A 17,500-nucleotide genomic window follows, 5' to 3' on the forward strand; every position below is an offset into this window, starting at 1 on the left:
AGAGGATGAAATTGGACCCTTTTAGCAATATATCAAGAATTATTCAATGAAAAGGTCTTACTGTTATTATTATTATTATTATTATTATTATTATTATTATTATTATTATTATTATTATTATTATTATTATTATTATTATTATTATTATTATTATTATTATCGCAATTGCTTTTTATCTTGAAGCTGGATAAGATTTGCTCTTGTTGTAGCAAAGTAGCAAAGATACAATGCATTTCTACCCTAATACAATTCTCTTTGCATTGTAATAATTTACTTACATTTTTATCTATTTATTTTTAATTTGTTTTTGTTTCTTTCTTAACGAGTAATCTCTTCTTTCTGCATTTCCCCTTACTTCCTGTTACTTCTTTTTAATGAACAGCATATTCTTTGAATGAACACCATATTCTTTGAAAGCTTGAATTTCAAGTAAATGGCCCCTGTGGTGGGCTTGTCCCAAATGAATAGGGTTCATCTTCTGAATAATAATAATAATAATAATAATAATAATAATAATAATAATAATAATAATAATAATAAATAATAATAATAGTCTTGCGTTCAGGCTACAGGCTACATCCAATTATTTCAAAAAATACTAACATCAGAAAGGCGAGTCAATAAAATGTGGATATCTCATCAGCCAATCAAACCTTGGGACCACGACTCCAAGATAGGAAATTACGTAACGTTTGCCAGTTCAAATTTTCTACGATTCTGGAGGCTACTGAATTCATTCCAACCCTATAACGAAATGAAAAGACCTCCAGAGGTCGACGTAAAATGGTTCTTGTAGAAAGTGAAAAGTATCTTGGATGACTAAGCCACAATTCGACAGGAATGAACTAAAGGTTTCGAAATGTTGTTTTGTTAAGGACCAATGGGCTTTTAGGCAGTCCGAATATTCTGCTGTTATTATTATTATTATTATTATTATTATTATTATTATTATTATTATTATTATTATTATTATTATTATTATTATTATTATTATTATTATTATTATCTAGAAGATGGACCCTATTCATATGGAACAAGTTCACCAAAGGGGTCACTGAATTCAAGCTTCCAAAGAATATGGTGTTCATTATGGAGCAGAGCAAACGTAAACATTAAAATGTAGACGAGATTTTTGATCACAGAACGGCCATTTTCTTGAAAGGGAGAGAAGAGGCGTTTTATAGAAAGTGAATGCTAGCAAAAAAATGGCCTTCTCTAAATTTCCACTATTATACAGTACCATAACATTCTTCTTTTCTTCTCCAAGATAAGGGGTCTTCTTCACCCATTTCTGACGAAAGGATCTTTCTCTGCTAAACCAGATTTTCTTTCTCCAAATCCCTGACGAACTTTATCTGTATACAGATATATACACCGCAGTTGACCCTTCCTCCTAGCTCCACGCAAAATTCCCTTCATCACGGCACACACACACAAATCAATGGAGATTTCCGCGAACTATGTGAAAGACTCTGCAGGTCTTCACCTGTTCCCGTTCCTTCCGCCGAGGAAGGAACCCCTCCCCTCCCGGAGACATCTGTTGTGGCGAGGCATTTTTCCCACGTCCCCCTCCCCCCCATCGGATGCAAATGTCTAACCCCTCTTTGATACAAAGGGAGACCAATCTCGCTTCATCCTTTTCCCCTCAAGATTGCTCGATCTCCCTAGGCTGTGCTGATTGCAGGGGCAATAATACTAACAATAGCAGGGGAATTTTTTTAGCGATATGTGTCCCCTATGAAACTCCCCCTGCCCACTGCCAACTTCTATCAGAGAGCGTTCTGGCAGATGGATTGCCTGAAGGAGACGGCGGCGGGGTTCTTACAGAGGTGAATCACTCGAGTAGCTTTTCTGTCGTGATTAAGGTCACAGTGTCTCTTGACCTTGCGACCTTGAAGAAGCCCTCAGAAAGGAGGAAAAGGAAGGTGTTGGGGGTAAACTAAAAGCAGAAAGACACAGTGGTGAATTTTGGTTTGGTGGAGTAAGCATGACAAATATGGTGCCTCTGTTTATTATGTTGAGCCCATGGTGCCGGGAAACATATCACAAACACGTCGGCGACATTTTGCACACACTTAGCAAACAAACAAGGCAGTGACTTACTGGTAGTCCTACCAGTGCTTCATAGGATTATCCAACATTTGCCAAAGAACAGAACAGACTATAATATAGAATTTAGGCCAAAGGCCATGAGCTCTGACCTATGAGGTCATTCAGCTCTGAAACGGAGATTTACAGTAAGAAGGTTTGAAAGGTGTAACAGGAGGAAAACCCTTTGCAATTGCATTATAAATCAACTGTTATGAGAGAGCTGAGGAAAGTAAGATGGAAGAAAGAGAATATGAACGGAGGTACAGTCAAAGGAACGAAAAGGGTTGCATCTAGGGACCGAAGCGACGCTGCAAAGACCATTAAATAATATTCTCTTTACTAACGGCACTAACCCCTTATATATATTCTCCGCCTCATCCAAGAAGCATAAATTGTTTTTTCCAAACGCCTTTTCTTCCGTGGTCTGCGTCCTGAGGTCTACACTTTCAACACCTTACCGTGACTTACAGAGCTTATGGCCGCGCTAACATTAAAAAAAAAAAAAAAAAAAAAAAATCAGTTTCTCAAAGAAAAAAATTCTTTTTTATCATTCCAAAACATCTCGCGCCAATCAGATCAGAGGGGAATTCTGACCCCTGTCTGATCCACGAGAGAGATTTCAAAGTTCCTTCGTGACCCGCAATATAAAAAAATGAACCACCGCCGATGGATCAAGTCACCGTCACGAGGCGATAATTCTCCCTTGACGCCATTTTTCGAGTTCATCCTCTTTATAAAAAAAGAGAGAGAGAGAGAGAGAGAGAGAGAAAAAAATTAGATTTTTCGCTCTGGCAATTCTCCTCCTCCATTTTTGTCAAACACTTTGAAGTTCCGATCGGGCCAGGACCGGAGAGAGGGTCTGCCGAATTTGTCGCGCGATTGACAGTCCACCCGAGCGGGAATCTCTCTCTCTCTCTCTCACACACCTTCGACCCTGCCGCCTCGCTGCGTGGGAAATCAGCCTCTGTACATTCATTTCTGCACACCTGTGTCCTCTCTGTAGTCACCCTGTCTCCCTGTAAATGAAGTCATTGTAGTTACTCCGTCTGCCTATAAGGGAAAACATCGTAGTTACTCTGTCTTCCTATAGGAAAATATTGTAGTTACTCTGTCTTCCTATAAAGGGAAACGTTGCAGTTACCCTGTCTTCCTATACAAGAAAACATTGCAGTTACTTTGTCTTCATATAAAGGAAAACATTGTCGTTACTTTGTCTTCCTATACAAGAAAACATTGTAGTTACTTTGTCTTCCTATACAAGAAAACATTGTAGTTACTTTGTCTTCCTATACAAGAAAACATTGCAGTTACTTTGTCTTCATATAAAGGAAAACATTGCAGTTACTTTGTCTTCCTATACAAGAAAACATTGTAGTTACTTTGTCTTCCTATAAAGGAAAACATTGTAGTTACTCTGTCCTCTTACAAAGGAAAACATTTTTAGTTACTCTGTCTTCCTATAAAGGAAAAAATTTTTAGTTACTCTGTCTTCCTATAAAGGAAACATTGTAGTTACTCTGTCTTCTTATAAAAGAAAACACTGTAGTTACTCTGTCCTCCTATAAAGGAAAACACTGTAGTTACTCTGTCTTCCTATAGAGAAAAACATTGTAGTTTGTCTTCCTATAAAGGAAAACATTGTAGTTACTCTGTCTTCCCATAAGGGAAAACATTGTAGTTATTCTGTCTTCCTATAAGGGAAAACATTGTAGTTATTCTGTCTTCCCATAAGGGAAAACATTGTAGTTACTCTGTCTTCTTATAAGGGAAAACATTGTAATTACTCTGTCTTCCTATAAAGGAAAACACTGTAGTTACTCTATCTTCCTATAGGGGAAAACATTGTAGTTACTCTGTCTTCCTATATAGGAAAACATTGTAGTTACTCTGTCTTCCTGTAAAGGAAACCGTTTTAGTTATATACTCTGTCTTCCTATAAATGAAAACATTATAGTTACTCCGTCTTCCTATCATTGTAGTCACAACGTAGTTGTAAATTGTATGAATCAGGGAGAAATGAATCATTGTATGGTTGTATACAGCAAGATATTCACCATGATGCAGTTGTATGGGGAAGCTTGTACACATGATTCATCTTCATACAGTTGTATAAATAAGGCTGCGAAATGTGATTCACTATTGTATACACTCCACTGTCTAAATTGAAATGCCTGTACTTTAGAGTTCGTCACTGCAGGCCAACGAGTAAGAATTGTATCATTTCAAATACATTTCCAACACAGCTGTATAGAAATAGATGAGTTTAGGCTCTTACAGAACCAGTAGGAAGTTTATCGTGAGAAAGTGGGATAGAAATGCCTGTTTAGATATACGTTCCAACTGTATGAATCACTATGCCAATCTACCAGTGAGTACAAGTGTATCATGATCCCAAACATTAAGCTAAAAGTACCATTTAAATATCCAATTCGATGAGGAATTAAAATTTATAATCGACACCTGGTGGACTCGAACCACCGACATGAACTATCCCTCACTACAGTGACTAGTCCTCTCACCACTTGGCAGTCTAGTGGTAGAGAATTCGTCACTGTAGTCAGGGATAGTTGCTGTTGGTGGTTCGAGTCCATCAGGTGACGATCTCTTGTAAGTTTTAATTCCCCCTCGGCGTTATTTCCGAGATAGAGCGGATTAGATTTTAAATGACACTCTTAGCTTAATCTTTTTGGATTATGGAACAGTTTCCCTACTGAGGATGTCGCGCAATTGGAACTTCAGAAGAACAATTCTGCTTGTATCTTAATAATCTACTTGCATTTTTATTTACTTATTTATTTATTTATCTGTATTTTTTGATAACTGATCTTCTCTTTCTGCTACTTCTTTCAAATGAACACCATAACATTGTTTGGAAGCTTGAATTTCAAGTCAATGGTCCCTGTGGGGCTTGTTCCATATAAATAGGGTTCATCTTCTGAATAATAATAATAAATAATAATAATAATAATAATAATAAATAATAATAATAATAATAATAATAATAATAATAATACTGGTTTTGCAGGTGTCCTCAACTCATCTATTTCTAGACAGCTATATTGGAAATATATTGTAAAAGATATAAAATTCTAACTCTTTGACCTGCAGTGACGAATTCTAAATTACAGAAAATTACAGTAACTGCAATGTAACTACATTGTAACTACAATGTCTACCCTTACAGGAAGACATTGCAGTCACAATTATCATTAATGGTGATTCATCCACACATCTAATAAAATAAATAATATTCTTGGGTTAACTATCAAGAGTTTGGATAAGACCCAATGATGTTCATAAACTAATTTTGCTTCTTTTCCGCGTTTCTTAATGAAGAGCCAACAGTTTCCCGTTACGCTTGCATGGACATGAACGAAGCCACTGATTTTGAGATCTACTGTTCCTAGTATGTTAATGGAAAAGAAGCTGTTTTCGGCCTGGCGAATTTCAAGTTCTTGAACGAGACCCTATTCTAAATCTACCTTTGCTTTGATGCCCAGTACAGCTATATATATAAAAAAAGGTAGAGATTTTCCGTTGGGGAAATTTCTACGTCTTGAACGAGACCTAACAGTAGACGCCACCTTCTCAAAAAAGCGTTTAGAGAAACGTGTTTTTCATTAGAGGCCCTGCCAAATCAACAAAGTTCCACGGGGTCCCAAGTTGGGGGCTCCCAGTTAAAGGGGGATTTCTATTCCCACCCTCTGAACGAGCCCCTATAAACACCAGGACGACGCTCAATCAAGGCCCAGCCATGTTACTTCTTGATTGACTTTTACTTTTCTCTTTTAGGGCGCTCTGTAATTTCACCCGTACAGGTTTCTCAAGGTTATAGGTCCCCCAAACCACCACCACCACCCTTCCGCCATGGTCGAGGAGTTAGGTAGGGACAGACGTCACCCTCCCACCCACTAACCATCTTCTGCCCTCCAATCCCATTTGGGGAAAAATGATGGTTCCAAAGCCTCTCCACAAATAAGGTTAATCACCAGGAGTTTCTTTCCGTCGATGACTGACAAAAACAGTGAGAGAATGATCACTTTTTTCCTCTTCGTACGAGATCTGGCTATGATTGTGTTTTGAATATCTCATCAAGGAGACACTTTCGTTCCTTCCTCTCTCTCTCTCTCTCTCTCTCTCTCTCTCTCTCTCTCTCTCTCTCTCTCTCTCTCTCTCTCTCTCTTGTATATGCATTTTTTAAGTTGTCAAGTTTGTTAGATATAAAAGGTCAAACTGCCTTTTTAAAAGATATATTTTTACAAGACAACAATTAATTCTTTGTAGAATATTATTATTATTATTATTATTATTATTATTATTATTATTATTATTATTATTATTATTATTATTATTTAAAGGATACCATTGTAATGAAAGCTATTAAAAGCAAATACATAATTGAAAAAAATATCCCCAATTGGTTCTTGGTTAACCCCGTAGGGAGATACGGCCACCAGTACACCTAATGCGGCGTACTGTAGGCATTACTTAAGGTTCTTTGCAGCGTCCCTTCGGCCCCTAGCTGCAACCCCTTTCATTCTTTACTGTGCCTCCGTTCATATTCCCTCTCTCATCCTACATTCTACCCTCTACTAACAAATTTTCATAGTGCAACTGCGAGGTTTACCTCCTGTTACACCTCTCAAACCTCCTGTACTCTTACAGAAAGAAGAGACCCCACTTATTAAAAAAGAAAAAAAATAAATTACCGAACAGATAAAAATGTACTGAAATGTAAGGGAGAATAGCATTAGGGTAGCAATGCATTGCACCTTCGGCTTGAACTTCTGAAGTTCCAATTGCGCGACTTCCTCAGTAGGGAGACTGTTCCACAGCCCAACGGTGTGAGGAACAAAGGACCTCTGGAACTGAGAAGTGCAAAATGTTCCCTCTTGCTGGGAACAAAATTCCCCTTTGATAAAATATAGTCTTACTGGACTCCGAATAAAACCGTCTTGGTAGTATACAATATTTCTCATATTTTTGCTAAAATGTATAAAAAAAAATCTCTAGGCTACCAAGAATAAAATACCATCCGATGAAATACAAAGTCTAACCGAACTGGCCCTAAAAAATTATTTGGTATTATACGAAATTCCTCTTTAGACTGTAAGAAAATACCTGTCATTTACTTTGCTATAATATATAAAAATAATCTCTGGACTACCAAGAATGAAATACCATTCGATAAAATACAGTCTTACTGAAGTTACAAAAAAATGAATAAAAGTACCAAAAAATTCAATATCAATTGATAAAATACCCGAAAATAAATGAAGTACCACGAAAAATAATTCAATAGATAAAAGTACACAAAAATAAATGAAAGTACCAAAATATTCAATACACAAAAGTACCCAAAAATAAATGAAAGTACCAAAAAAAAAAAAAGAATTCAGTAGGTAAAAGTACCCCAAAATAAATGAAAGTACCAAAAAATTCAATAGATAAAAATACCAAAAAACACAAATGAAAGTACCAAAAAAAAATTTCAATGGATAAAAGTACCCGAAAATAAATGAAAGTACCAAAAAATTCAATAGATAAAAGTACCCAAAAATAAATGGAAGTACCTCCCAAAAATTCAATAGATAAAAGTACACAAAAATAAATGAAAATACCCCCCAAAAAATTCAATAGATAAAAGTACCCAAAAATAAATGAAAGTACCCCAAAAAATTCAGTAGCTTAAAGTACCCAAAAATAAATGAAAGTACCAAAAAAATTTTTTTTCAATAGATAAAAGTACCCACAACTAAATGAAAGTACCAAAAAATTCAATAGATAAAAGTACCCAAAAATAAATGAAATTACCAAAAAAAATATTCAAAAGATAAAAGTACCCAAAAATAAATTAAATTACTAAAATATAAATAGATGAAAGAACACAAAAATAAATTAAATTACAAAAGTATAAATAGATAAAAGTACGCACAAAACATATATAAATAAAAGTAGGAAAAAATTACGAAATGAACGTCCGAAAAAAATAACCTATAAAAAATGACATAACAAAATCTGAGAAGTGACAAATATAATGGAAGGATGAAATTAATGAGAAAGTAAGTGAAAAATACAATAAAAATATCATATAAATAAACCAATAAAAGGGGACTATTCCATTTCTTTATTTAAGAGATAAACCACCTATGCGAAGACTGACTGATGCCCCTAGAATAGTCTGTAGGAACCTTTCGTGAAATCTCGTCCACATCTTCAGTAAGTCCCAGAATGACATTTTTCGGGCAAGTGAGCTTGAAAGCGGATATGTCTTCTTCTTGCGTGTGTGTGTGTGCGCGTTGGTAATTATGCATGTGTGTATGTAGTGTATAAAGATGTAGAAAGCCTATGTGCAAAATCCTGAATAATAATAAATGATATTATTTATTACGAAAATAAAATGGCTTAAAATGGCACCCAAGGAATAAGATGATTACCCACAAAAAGAAGACGAAGAATAAAGAAAGAACCGCCCCCCCAAAAAGAAAGAAAGAATAAAGATAGAATAAAAAAAATAAGATTAGGAAAAAAAAAAAAAAGGCTGTGACAGAGAATTGATGGAGGGTCGGACCATCGCTCCAGGACCATCAATTACCTGCTCTTTAAAACAACCCTTTTTCAGGCTTCATCGGGTCATCCGAAATAGATGACCCCCCCGCAGGCCAATGAAAAATGCCGACCTGAATAAAGAGCAGGAAAATAAATAGCACAGTTTTCCTGCCTTTTTTGTTTTTTTTTCCCATTTTTTCTCAGATTGTATCCCATTTTTGGGATATAATAAAAAGTATATAGTACAGTTTTCCAAGTTTTATGTTTTTTTTCCAATTTTTTCCTCAGATTTTATCCCACTTTTGGGATACAAAAAAGTATATAGTACAGTTTTCCTTGTTTTGCATCTCTTTCCATTTTTTTTCTCAGATTGTATCCCACGGTTGGGATATCAATACAAAACTAAATTGCAATTTTCCAGGTTTTGTGTTTTTCCCATTTTTTTCCTCAGATTGTATCCCACGGTTGGAATACCAATACAAAAAAATAAATATAATTTTTCCGTTTTTTTCCATTTTTTCTCAGATTGTATCCCATGGTTGGGATAACAAAACAAAAGTAAATCTATTAATAGTTATCCCGGTATTGTATCTTTTTCGTGTTTTTTACCCTCAGATTGTATCTCATGGTTGTAAAAAAAAATTGCACAGTTTTTCTGGTGTTTTATCTTTTCAATTTTTTTCTAAGATTGTATCCCATTGTTGGGATACCAATAAAAAAATAAATAGCAGTTTACCTGGTTTTGTGTTTTTCCATTTTTTCTCAGATTGTATCCCATGCTTGGGATACCCAAACAATAGTAAATTTTACAATTTTCCTGGTTTTGTACCATTTAATGCTTTTTAAAAATTTTACTTAGGATTGTATCTCATGGTTAGAATTTTAAAACAACAGGTTTTATATCATTTTTCCTCATTTTCCTCAGATTTTATTTTGTTTTGAAACACCAAAACAAAACAAGAAAATAGGAAAAAACTACGCAACTGCTTTTCTTGATTTATTTCTATACCAGGGTCAAACACCTGGCAGGAAAATCATGTATTTTTCCTGGTTTTCATAAGATTTCCCAGAATTTTCAACCAGTATCAGATATTCAAAAAACGAACTAAAACTCAGCTGATGTTTCACAACTTGACAGGAAAATGGTTTTCCTAGAATCTTGAATCATAATTATCAAAGATTATATATATATTATATAACATATATACAGAGAGAGAGAGAGAGAGAGAGAGAGAGAGAGAGAATTCCCATTCCCGATGCCTTGTCAGCATCCATAAGTTTCTCCGTTGAAGGGATTCGGATAAACAGCTCAAGACACAAGTTCAGAAATCTCCCCTTGCCTCGTCCGATTCCTTGGCCGTCCCAGAGGAGGAGGAGGAGGAGGAGGAGGAGGAGGAGGAGGAGGAGGAGGAGGAGGAGGAGGAGGAGGAGGAGGAGGAAAAGAAAGAGGAAGAAGAGGAAAAGAAAGAGGAAGAAGAGGAAAAGAAGGAGGAAAAGAAGGAGGAGGAGGAGGAGGAGGAGGAATAGAAGAAAAAGGAGGAAGAAAAGGAGGAAGAAGAGGAAAAAGGAGGAGGAAGAGGAGGAGGAGGAGGAGGAGGAGGAGGAGGAGGAGGAGGAGGAGAAAAAGGAGGAGGAATAGAAGGAAAAGGAGGAAGAGGAAAGAAGGAGGAATAGGAGGAGAGGAACAGGAGGAGGAGGAAGAAAAGAAGGAGGAAGAAGAGGAGGAGGAGGAGGAGAAGGAGGAATAGAAGGAAGAGGAGGAAAAGGAGGAGGAAGAAGAGGAAAAAAAGGAAGAATAGGAGGAGGAACAGCGGGAGGAGGAGGAAAGGGGGAGGAAGTGGAGGAGGAGGAAGAGGAAAAGGGGGAGGAATAGGAGGAGGACAGGAACATAATTGCTTTCAAGTGGCTCATAAGCTCGTCGTCGTCCAACCCGGATATTTTGCCTTAGTTACGACCATTTCTTATATTACCGTTAATTTTTCCCAGTACACAAGTAATAATAATAATAATAATAATAATAATAATAATAATAATAATAATAATGCAGAATCTTTTATATACCTACATTAATGTTTTAATGGGTCTAAACCCGACTGGCCACCTTATCCCACAAGTCTACTTGAGAGAGAGAGAGAGAGAGAGAGAGAGAGAGACAGAGAGAGAGAGAGAACTATCGCTTTTGCCATTAAACGCTTCAACTGAATCGCAAATTGAGGGGTACAATGGTCCCTGAGAGAGAGAGAGAGAGAGAGAGAGAGAGAGAGAGAGAGAGAGAGAGTTCTGTTGCGTTAATCTTCGAACTTAATTGCAATATAAGCTGGTTAAAACTACGAAGGCTAAATATATTACAAAAATAAAAAAAGGAAAAATTCTAAAACCAATTAAATATGCAAATCGCTTTTAGCAGGCCGCTGCCCCCCGCCTCCCCTTCCCCAAATATAGCAAGGCCCACCACCCTCCCTTCCCCTGAAAAGAAGCGCCCATCCCCCCTCCCGGAGGGGGTGGAGGGGTCCCACATCAGTGATGAATAGTCATCCCGAACAAAAAAAATGTGACATAAAGAAAACGGGCTTTTCTGGGGTGACGATCCTCTGCCGTTATATATGGGTAACTAAAGGAAATTTAAAAGGGGCCACTTTTCTGGTCATTTCCCGCCAAATCGGACCGAATCGCGGCGAATATTCGCGAGGAAATTGCGAGATCTGGATCTTAGGTGTATATATATTTCATATTACATTAATTATTGACATATCTTCATTGGTTGCCTGACAAGGAGAGCTTAAATGTGATGCAAATAGTTCGTCCTTTTAACTGAGGACATAAAAGTGAGCCATTATTTTATCCATCGCTTCCTATTTCCAGGAAACTTTCCCCTGACTGGAGAGAGAGAGAGAGAGAGAGAGAGAGAGAGAGAGAGAGAGAGAGAGAGAGAGAGAGAGAGAGAGACATTGGTCCACAAACATCTCTTAGACGCTTCTTCTTTCAAACTGAATACCAGGAAATGTCTTCAGATCACGTGATAGAGAGAGAGAGAGAGAGAGAGAGAGAGAGAGAGAGAGAGAGAGAGAGAGAGAGAGAGAGAGAGAGAGAGAATGAAATTCTATATCAGGTAGTCAGTCGACTGTAGCGAGTCTCAGCAACCAGTGCGGTGAAGTATATGGGGCTTGTAATTTCATTCCGAAAATTCTTACCGACAACTGGAAACGTATCTTGCTAATACCCCATATTCAAGGGGAAAAGAGGAGTTATGTGTGTGTGTATGTATGTACGTATGTATGAATAACTGCAGCATATGAACTGAGAAATGAACGCCTCATGAATCCAGCACAGCGGAAAGGTCCCAACGCTGTCGGATTTACATTTTTCCTCCGATCAAAAATAAACCCAATTGCGATCTATTTCCGCACAGCAGGAATGAACTACCCGGAGCGGAATAAACTTGGCTTCATTTGGTAATGAAATAAACGGGGCAAACTCCGCTTTATTCTCCCACAACGCCCGTAAATAAAGTTCTGTTTATTCTCCTGCCCCCGTGACAGTAAAGATCCACCCTCGCCTGTGATTTATTGGACCATAAAATGGCAACACTTGCGGTACTGATGTTGCCATCCCGCAAAAAGAGAGAGGGAGGGGGAAAAAATGCGAGAGAGTTATTACCCATGAAACAGTAATTAAGATGAATGGACGTTTGTCCTCAACATTCCGCGAATAATTTGCGGACGGGAATAATCGTCGATTATTTATGGGAGGTGAAGGAGATAAATAAACAGCGTCGTTTCGGTTATTATTTCGCTCAAAAAGGGGAAAGGAACAAGAGATAAATAAATACACAGTTCACAGGTACACACTACTTGTTCAGATTTGAACGAAGGTCCCTCGGTCCAAGCTTCTGGACGGTACGTACCGTCTCGACCCTCTTGTTCTGCCTGTCATTTTTGGACGGGACTTGCTGTCTCGACCCGTCTGGACCTACAATTTTGACGGATATATTATCTTACAAATAACTTTCTAGATGTTCCTACCTGGACAGTTTTACCTGTCTGGGCAGGTGTAGGCCTGAAAGGGCTCCCCACCCCCCACCACACACATACACAAACACACACATACACACACATACACACACAGATGTGGAAAGTCACAGAATTGGTGCAAATACTTGAAAAACATCATAAAATGACCTTAAAATTACCAAACAGGATTTAAAGATAAAAAAAACATTCCACATCCTTGTACTAGATGAGAGAGATCCATTCTTTTTTCCCCTGCTACTGCAAGGCTCTGGACTTCTCTATCCTTTCCTATGTGTTCCCCCCTTTCCGTAATCTCCCTTCCACTTTGCATCTAGAAATTGGAACCACTTTTGTGGAAAAAAGATAAAAAGTATTAGAGTTTAAACACAGACTGGATAAGAAATTGCCAGTGTTTGCAATCCCAATGTCCTTGGCATAAGGAAAACTGCAACAGCAAGCATTATTGAGAGAGAGAGAGAGAGAGAGAGAGAGAGAGAGAGAGAGAGAGAGAGAGAGAGAGACAGAGATTTGAAATGTGAAAATTCTGATACAAAGCAAATGTCTACGGCACTTTCAACCATGCAGTGCTTTAGACAGTGATGAGAGAGAGAGAGAGAGAGAGAGAGAGAGAGAGAGAGAGAGAGAGAGAGAGAGAGAGAGAGAGAGAGAGAGAGAGAGAGAGAGACTGGACTTAATTCCATGACCTGGTTCTCGAACAGTGGATTTCCCGATTAGGAATATGGAGCACTGGCTGGCTTTAAATAGGTCTCGTACCCTTTGCAACTATCTATGACTGGGGCACAATCGACAGTCCCCTCTCTTCAATGTTTTTCTCGCTTTCTTCGGGTCTGGGCATGTTATGGGCAGAGAGGTGCCCGAGTTACTGCCCTTGGTAAATTAATATAACCATGTCATATATATTGGTCAAATAAAAAGGAAAGAAATTTGTGTGTGCATTATTTTTATACGTTCTCTCTCTCTCTCTCTCTCTCTCTCTCTCTCTCTCTCTCTCTCTCTCTCTCTCTCTCTCTCTCTCTCTCTCTCTCTCAAGCAACGCATTCTTCCTCATCCATTCTCGGTTGAGAAACTATCCTACCAAATCTCCTGTCGTTAAAAAGACATTTATGCCAATGAAACGATATCAGCCCTCGGCCGCTTCCTCGAGAGAGAGAGAGAGAGAGAGAGAGAGAGAGAGAGAGAGAGAGAGAGAGAGAGAGAGAGAGTCACTAGTAATTTAGCTTTCTTGCTTTACTCATTTCGCCTCCGAAAGATATTTGCTTTCTAAATCCGTGGGAAAATTGATCAAAATTGCCATTTTACATCCTGTAATGTAATATTGTGACGTCTGTCCAGGGCAAATATAGGTTAATAGCTTAAACTAGAAGAGAAGGAAGACGGATTAATGTCATTTCTTCCTCGGCATAGAACTTAATCGGCTAAACTAGTTGCCTTAAGTATCTTGAGATGTCCTGCACTCGTATGAATCTTGTAGGGATATTGTATTACCTTTTTTTTTTTTGATCCGTCAGCAACGTGGCTGCTGACGCATCAGTCATTTCTGGGTCGATTCTAATCTTGCAATGTGACCTAAATATTGAAAATGTAACGTTTTATCTTGCAATGCGTTCTTTGGTCCTCGACTGGGTTCATATGGGGCCTTGCAACGTGCAGTGTGGTCAGTGGCGTAACTTTTCATCTTGCAATGTGGTCTGCTTGTTCGATTGTGAAAACTGGGACCTATAGGTCATTCAGCTATAAATTGACTGAAAAGGTTTGAAAGGTGAAAGAAAGATGGAAGAACAATCGTTAGAGAAGGTGGAAAGAAAGGTGAACGGAAATATAAACGGAGGTACAGTAAAAGGAATGAAAGGGGTTGCAGCTTTGGGCCGAAGGGACGCTGCAAAGAAACTCAATTAATGTCTACAGTGCATCGAGTGAGGTGAACTGACGACACTAACCCCACGCGGGTCTGTTCGATTCTGGTCCCATAAATTCACGCATTGCAAAGCAAAACATTATATTTTTATCCTGAACAGAAAAGATTTCATATAAAAATATATTAAAAAATGTACATTGAATTAGAAACTTCATTAAAAAAATATTCATACAAAATAATAACCCAAAGTCTTGTATTTATGCTAACCAGAAATTCAAAATCTACTGAAATTTTTGGGGGGACGCATTACCACTAAACCTATGTATAATGAATTCAATCTCTCTGCAACACGTTACATTTAAAAACATTATGTACTGTGATAATCATACAATTTTACACTTTACGAATTCAAGACCTCAAAATCTTTAGCATTTTTAATTCTGAAACTCAAGATTTCATAAAAAAAAAATTTTCGTTTTTAAAAAATTCGAAACTCTAAGATTTACTCCTGAGAATTCTCCATTCAAAAAATTTAGCCTATAATGAATTCAAAACCTAACAAGTATGGACCCCGAAAACCCAAATTTTAAAGAGAATTGAATATGTATGACTGGTCTATGAAAATTCTGCTATAAGCACTTTCAGCCATTCAATGCTTCGCACAGTGGAGAGAGAGAGAGAGAGAGAGAGAGAGAGAGAGAGAGAGAGAGAGAGAGAGAGAGACTCAACCTAACCTAACCCAAAACAGCCCTCAGGAAAAATATGAAACTGTACCATCAGGAAAATTGTCACCACTATGACGAAGCACCAGAGGTTGGCGTATCGTTCGTACATTTATTTTTCCGTTTATTAATGTGCATGTTTATTAATTAGTGATTACTTGTAATTACTTGATTATCATCACGATCTGAATGTGTCTGTTTTCGTCCTATGATATTGTATTCTTTATAAGCTTATTCCAAGCATTGTTTTAATAATAATAATAATAATAATAATAATAATAATAACAGTGTAAACTAACCTAACTATTCCACCCAATAGAGGTAATTTTGGATGATAATAATAATAATAATAATAATAATAATAATAATAATAATAATAATAATAATAATAATAATAATTGTAAACTGCAAGTTTTGGATTATTCAAGTCCATAGAGTTACATTCTGAATAATAATAATAATAATAATAATAATAATAATAATAATAATAATAATAATAATAATAATAATAATAATAATAATAATAACACACTTTCTTGCACAAAATTATAAAGATTTAAAAGAAAAATAGTGCAATACACAATAATAAAAAAATCACAATAAATCTTACAAGCTAGCGGATGAACAAATTTGAAAGTACAATTTAACTAATCTCAAGCGCAGACGACCACCGTTTCTGCGACGCCAGGCGCTACTTACCGGGTCATGATCTTGTACCAGACGAGGTGAAACGGATACGACCTCTCAGAGGTCGTCCAGAGGCAGCTATGACGTCATAGGCCTCTTAGAAATTCGCGTGATTGGCGAATATGCACACAAGGGCTCATTAATTATCTTGCCCCATTTCTGACGTAAGGTGAATTTAATATGCACGAATTTATTTTCTATATTCAAAATATATTCTTAGAAGGTTGATTCAAAGTTTGAAATGAATGTCAATGTATTAATATATTCTAAACACCAATCAATTAAAGGGCTCATTAATGATCTTACCCATTTCTGACGTAAGTGAATTTAACATGCACGAATTTATTTTCCATATTCAGAATATATTCTTAGAAGGTTGATTCAAAGTTTGAAATGTATATCAATGTATTAATACATTCTAAACACCAATTTATTGAAGGGATCATTAATTATCTTGGCCCACGTCAGTGAATTTAATATGCACGAATTTATTTTCTATACTCAAAATATATTCTTAGAAGGTTGATTCAAAGTCTGAAATGGATGTCAATGTATTAATACATTCTAAACACCAATGAATCAACACTTTAACATCACATAACAATGTTATAATAATGGTTACCCTTCATTCCATAAATTTTCAAATGTAACTCGTAAATAGATTTTTGTAAGTAACTCAAATCATTTTTATATGAACTCCTAACGAAATTTTTATGTGCAATTTATACACTTTGTTAATAATACATTATCCTCTGCACTCACAAAAAAGAATTAAATTGCCTACGTAACATTTAAATGAATTGACATTCGGGTAAACAGTTGTTTTTTTTCACAGGTGAAAAAACCCCACCACACTAATATTTCAACAAATTTTATTTTTCACTTCGCTTCACTTTTTTTCTTTCTGGTTACCATTTTATTGATCAAGTTATTCCGTATTATTAGCAGTTATTCGCCGAGTGATGATTTATCGAAGTTTTTTTCTGTCACCATTTTCACTTTTTGCGTCGTTTTTCACTTCGTGGGTCGAATAAGCTTTCATCATTCACACTTCCTGGGGCTGAGGATCGATATTCATTATTCATTTTGTTTGGGGTTAATGAAATGGCTGTATGTATGTATGTATGGATAATATATATATATATATATATATATATATATATTTATATTTATGTTTATATAAAATATATATACTTATATATATATATATATATATATATATAAATATATTTATTTATACTTATATTTATATATATATAATATATATATATATATATATATATATATATATATATATATATATATATATATATATATATATATATATATATATATATATATATATACACACATATATATATAAAGAACTACTCAGGCCTGAACAATTATCAACACTTGGAAACCTGCAACCGATATTAACGAAAAGAGAGTAAAAATCAACAGAAAAAAACGAAAAAATAAAAGTCCATAAGAAAACAAAAACTCATAAATGATGGTGATCAGAATCCATCTTCCCCCGCCCCCAAAAAAAAAACAAAAAAAAAAACCCAACCCAAACTTTAATA

This window comes from Macrobrachium rosenbergii, chromosome 47 (genome assembly GCF_040412425.1).
Source record: "Macrobrachium rosenbergii isolate ZJJX-2024 chromosome 47, ASM4041242v1, whole genome shotgun sequence".
Classification (NCBI taxonomy): domain Eukaryota; kingdom Metazoa; phylum Arthropoda; class Malacostraca; order Decapoda; family Palaemonidae; genus Macrobrachium; species Macrobrachium rosenbergii.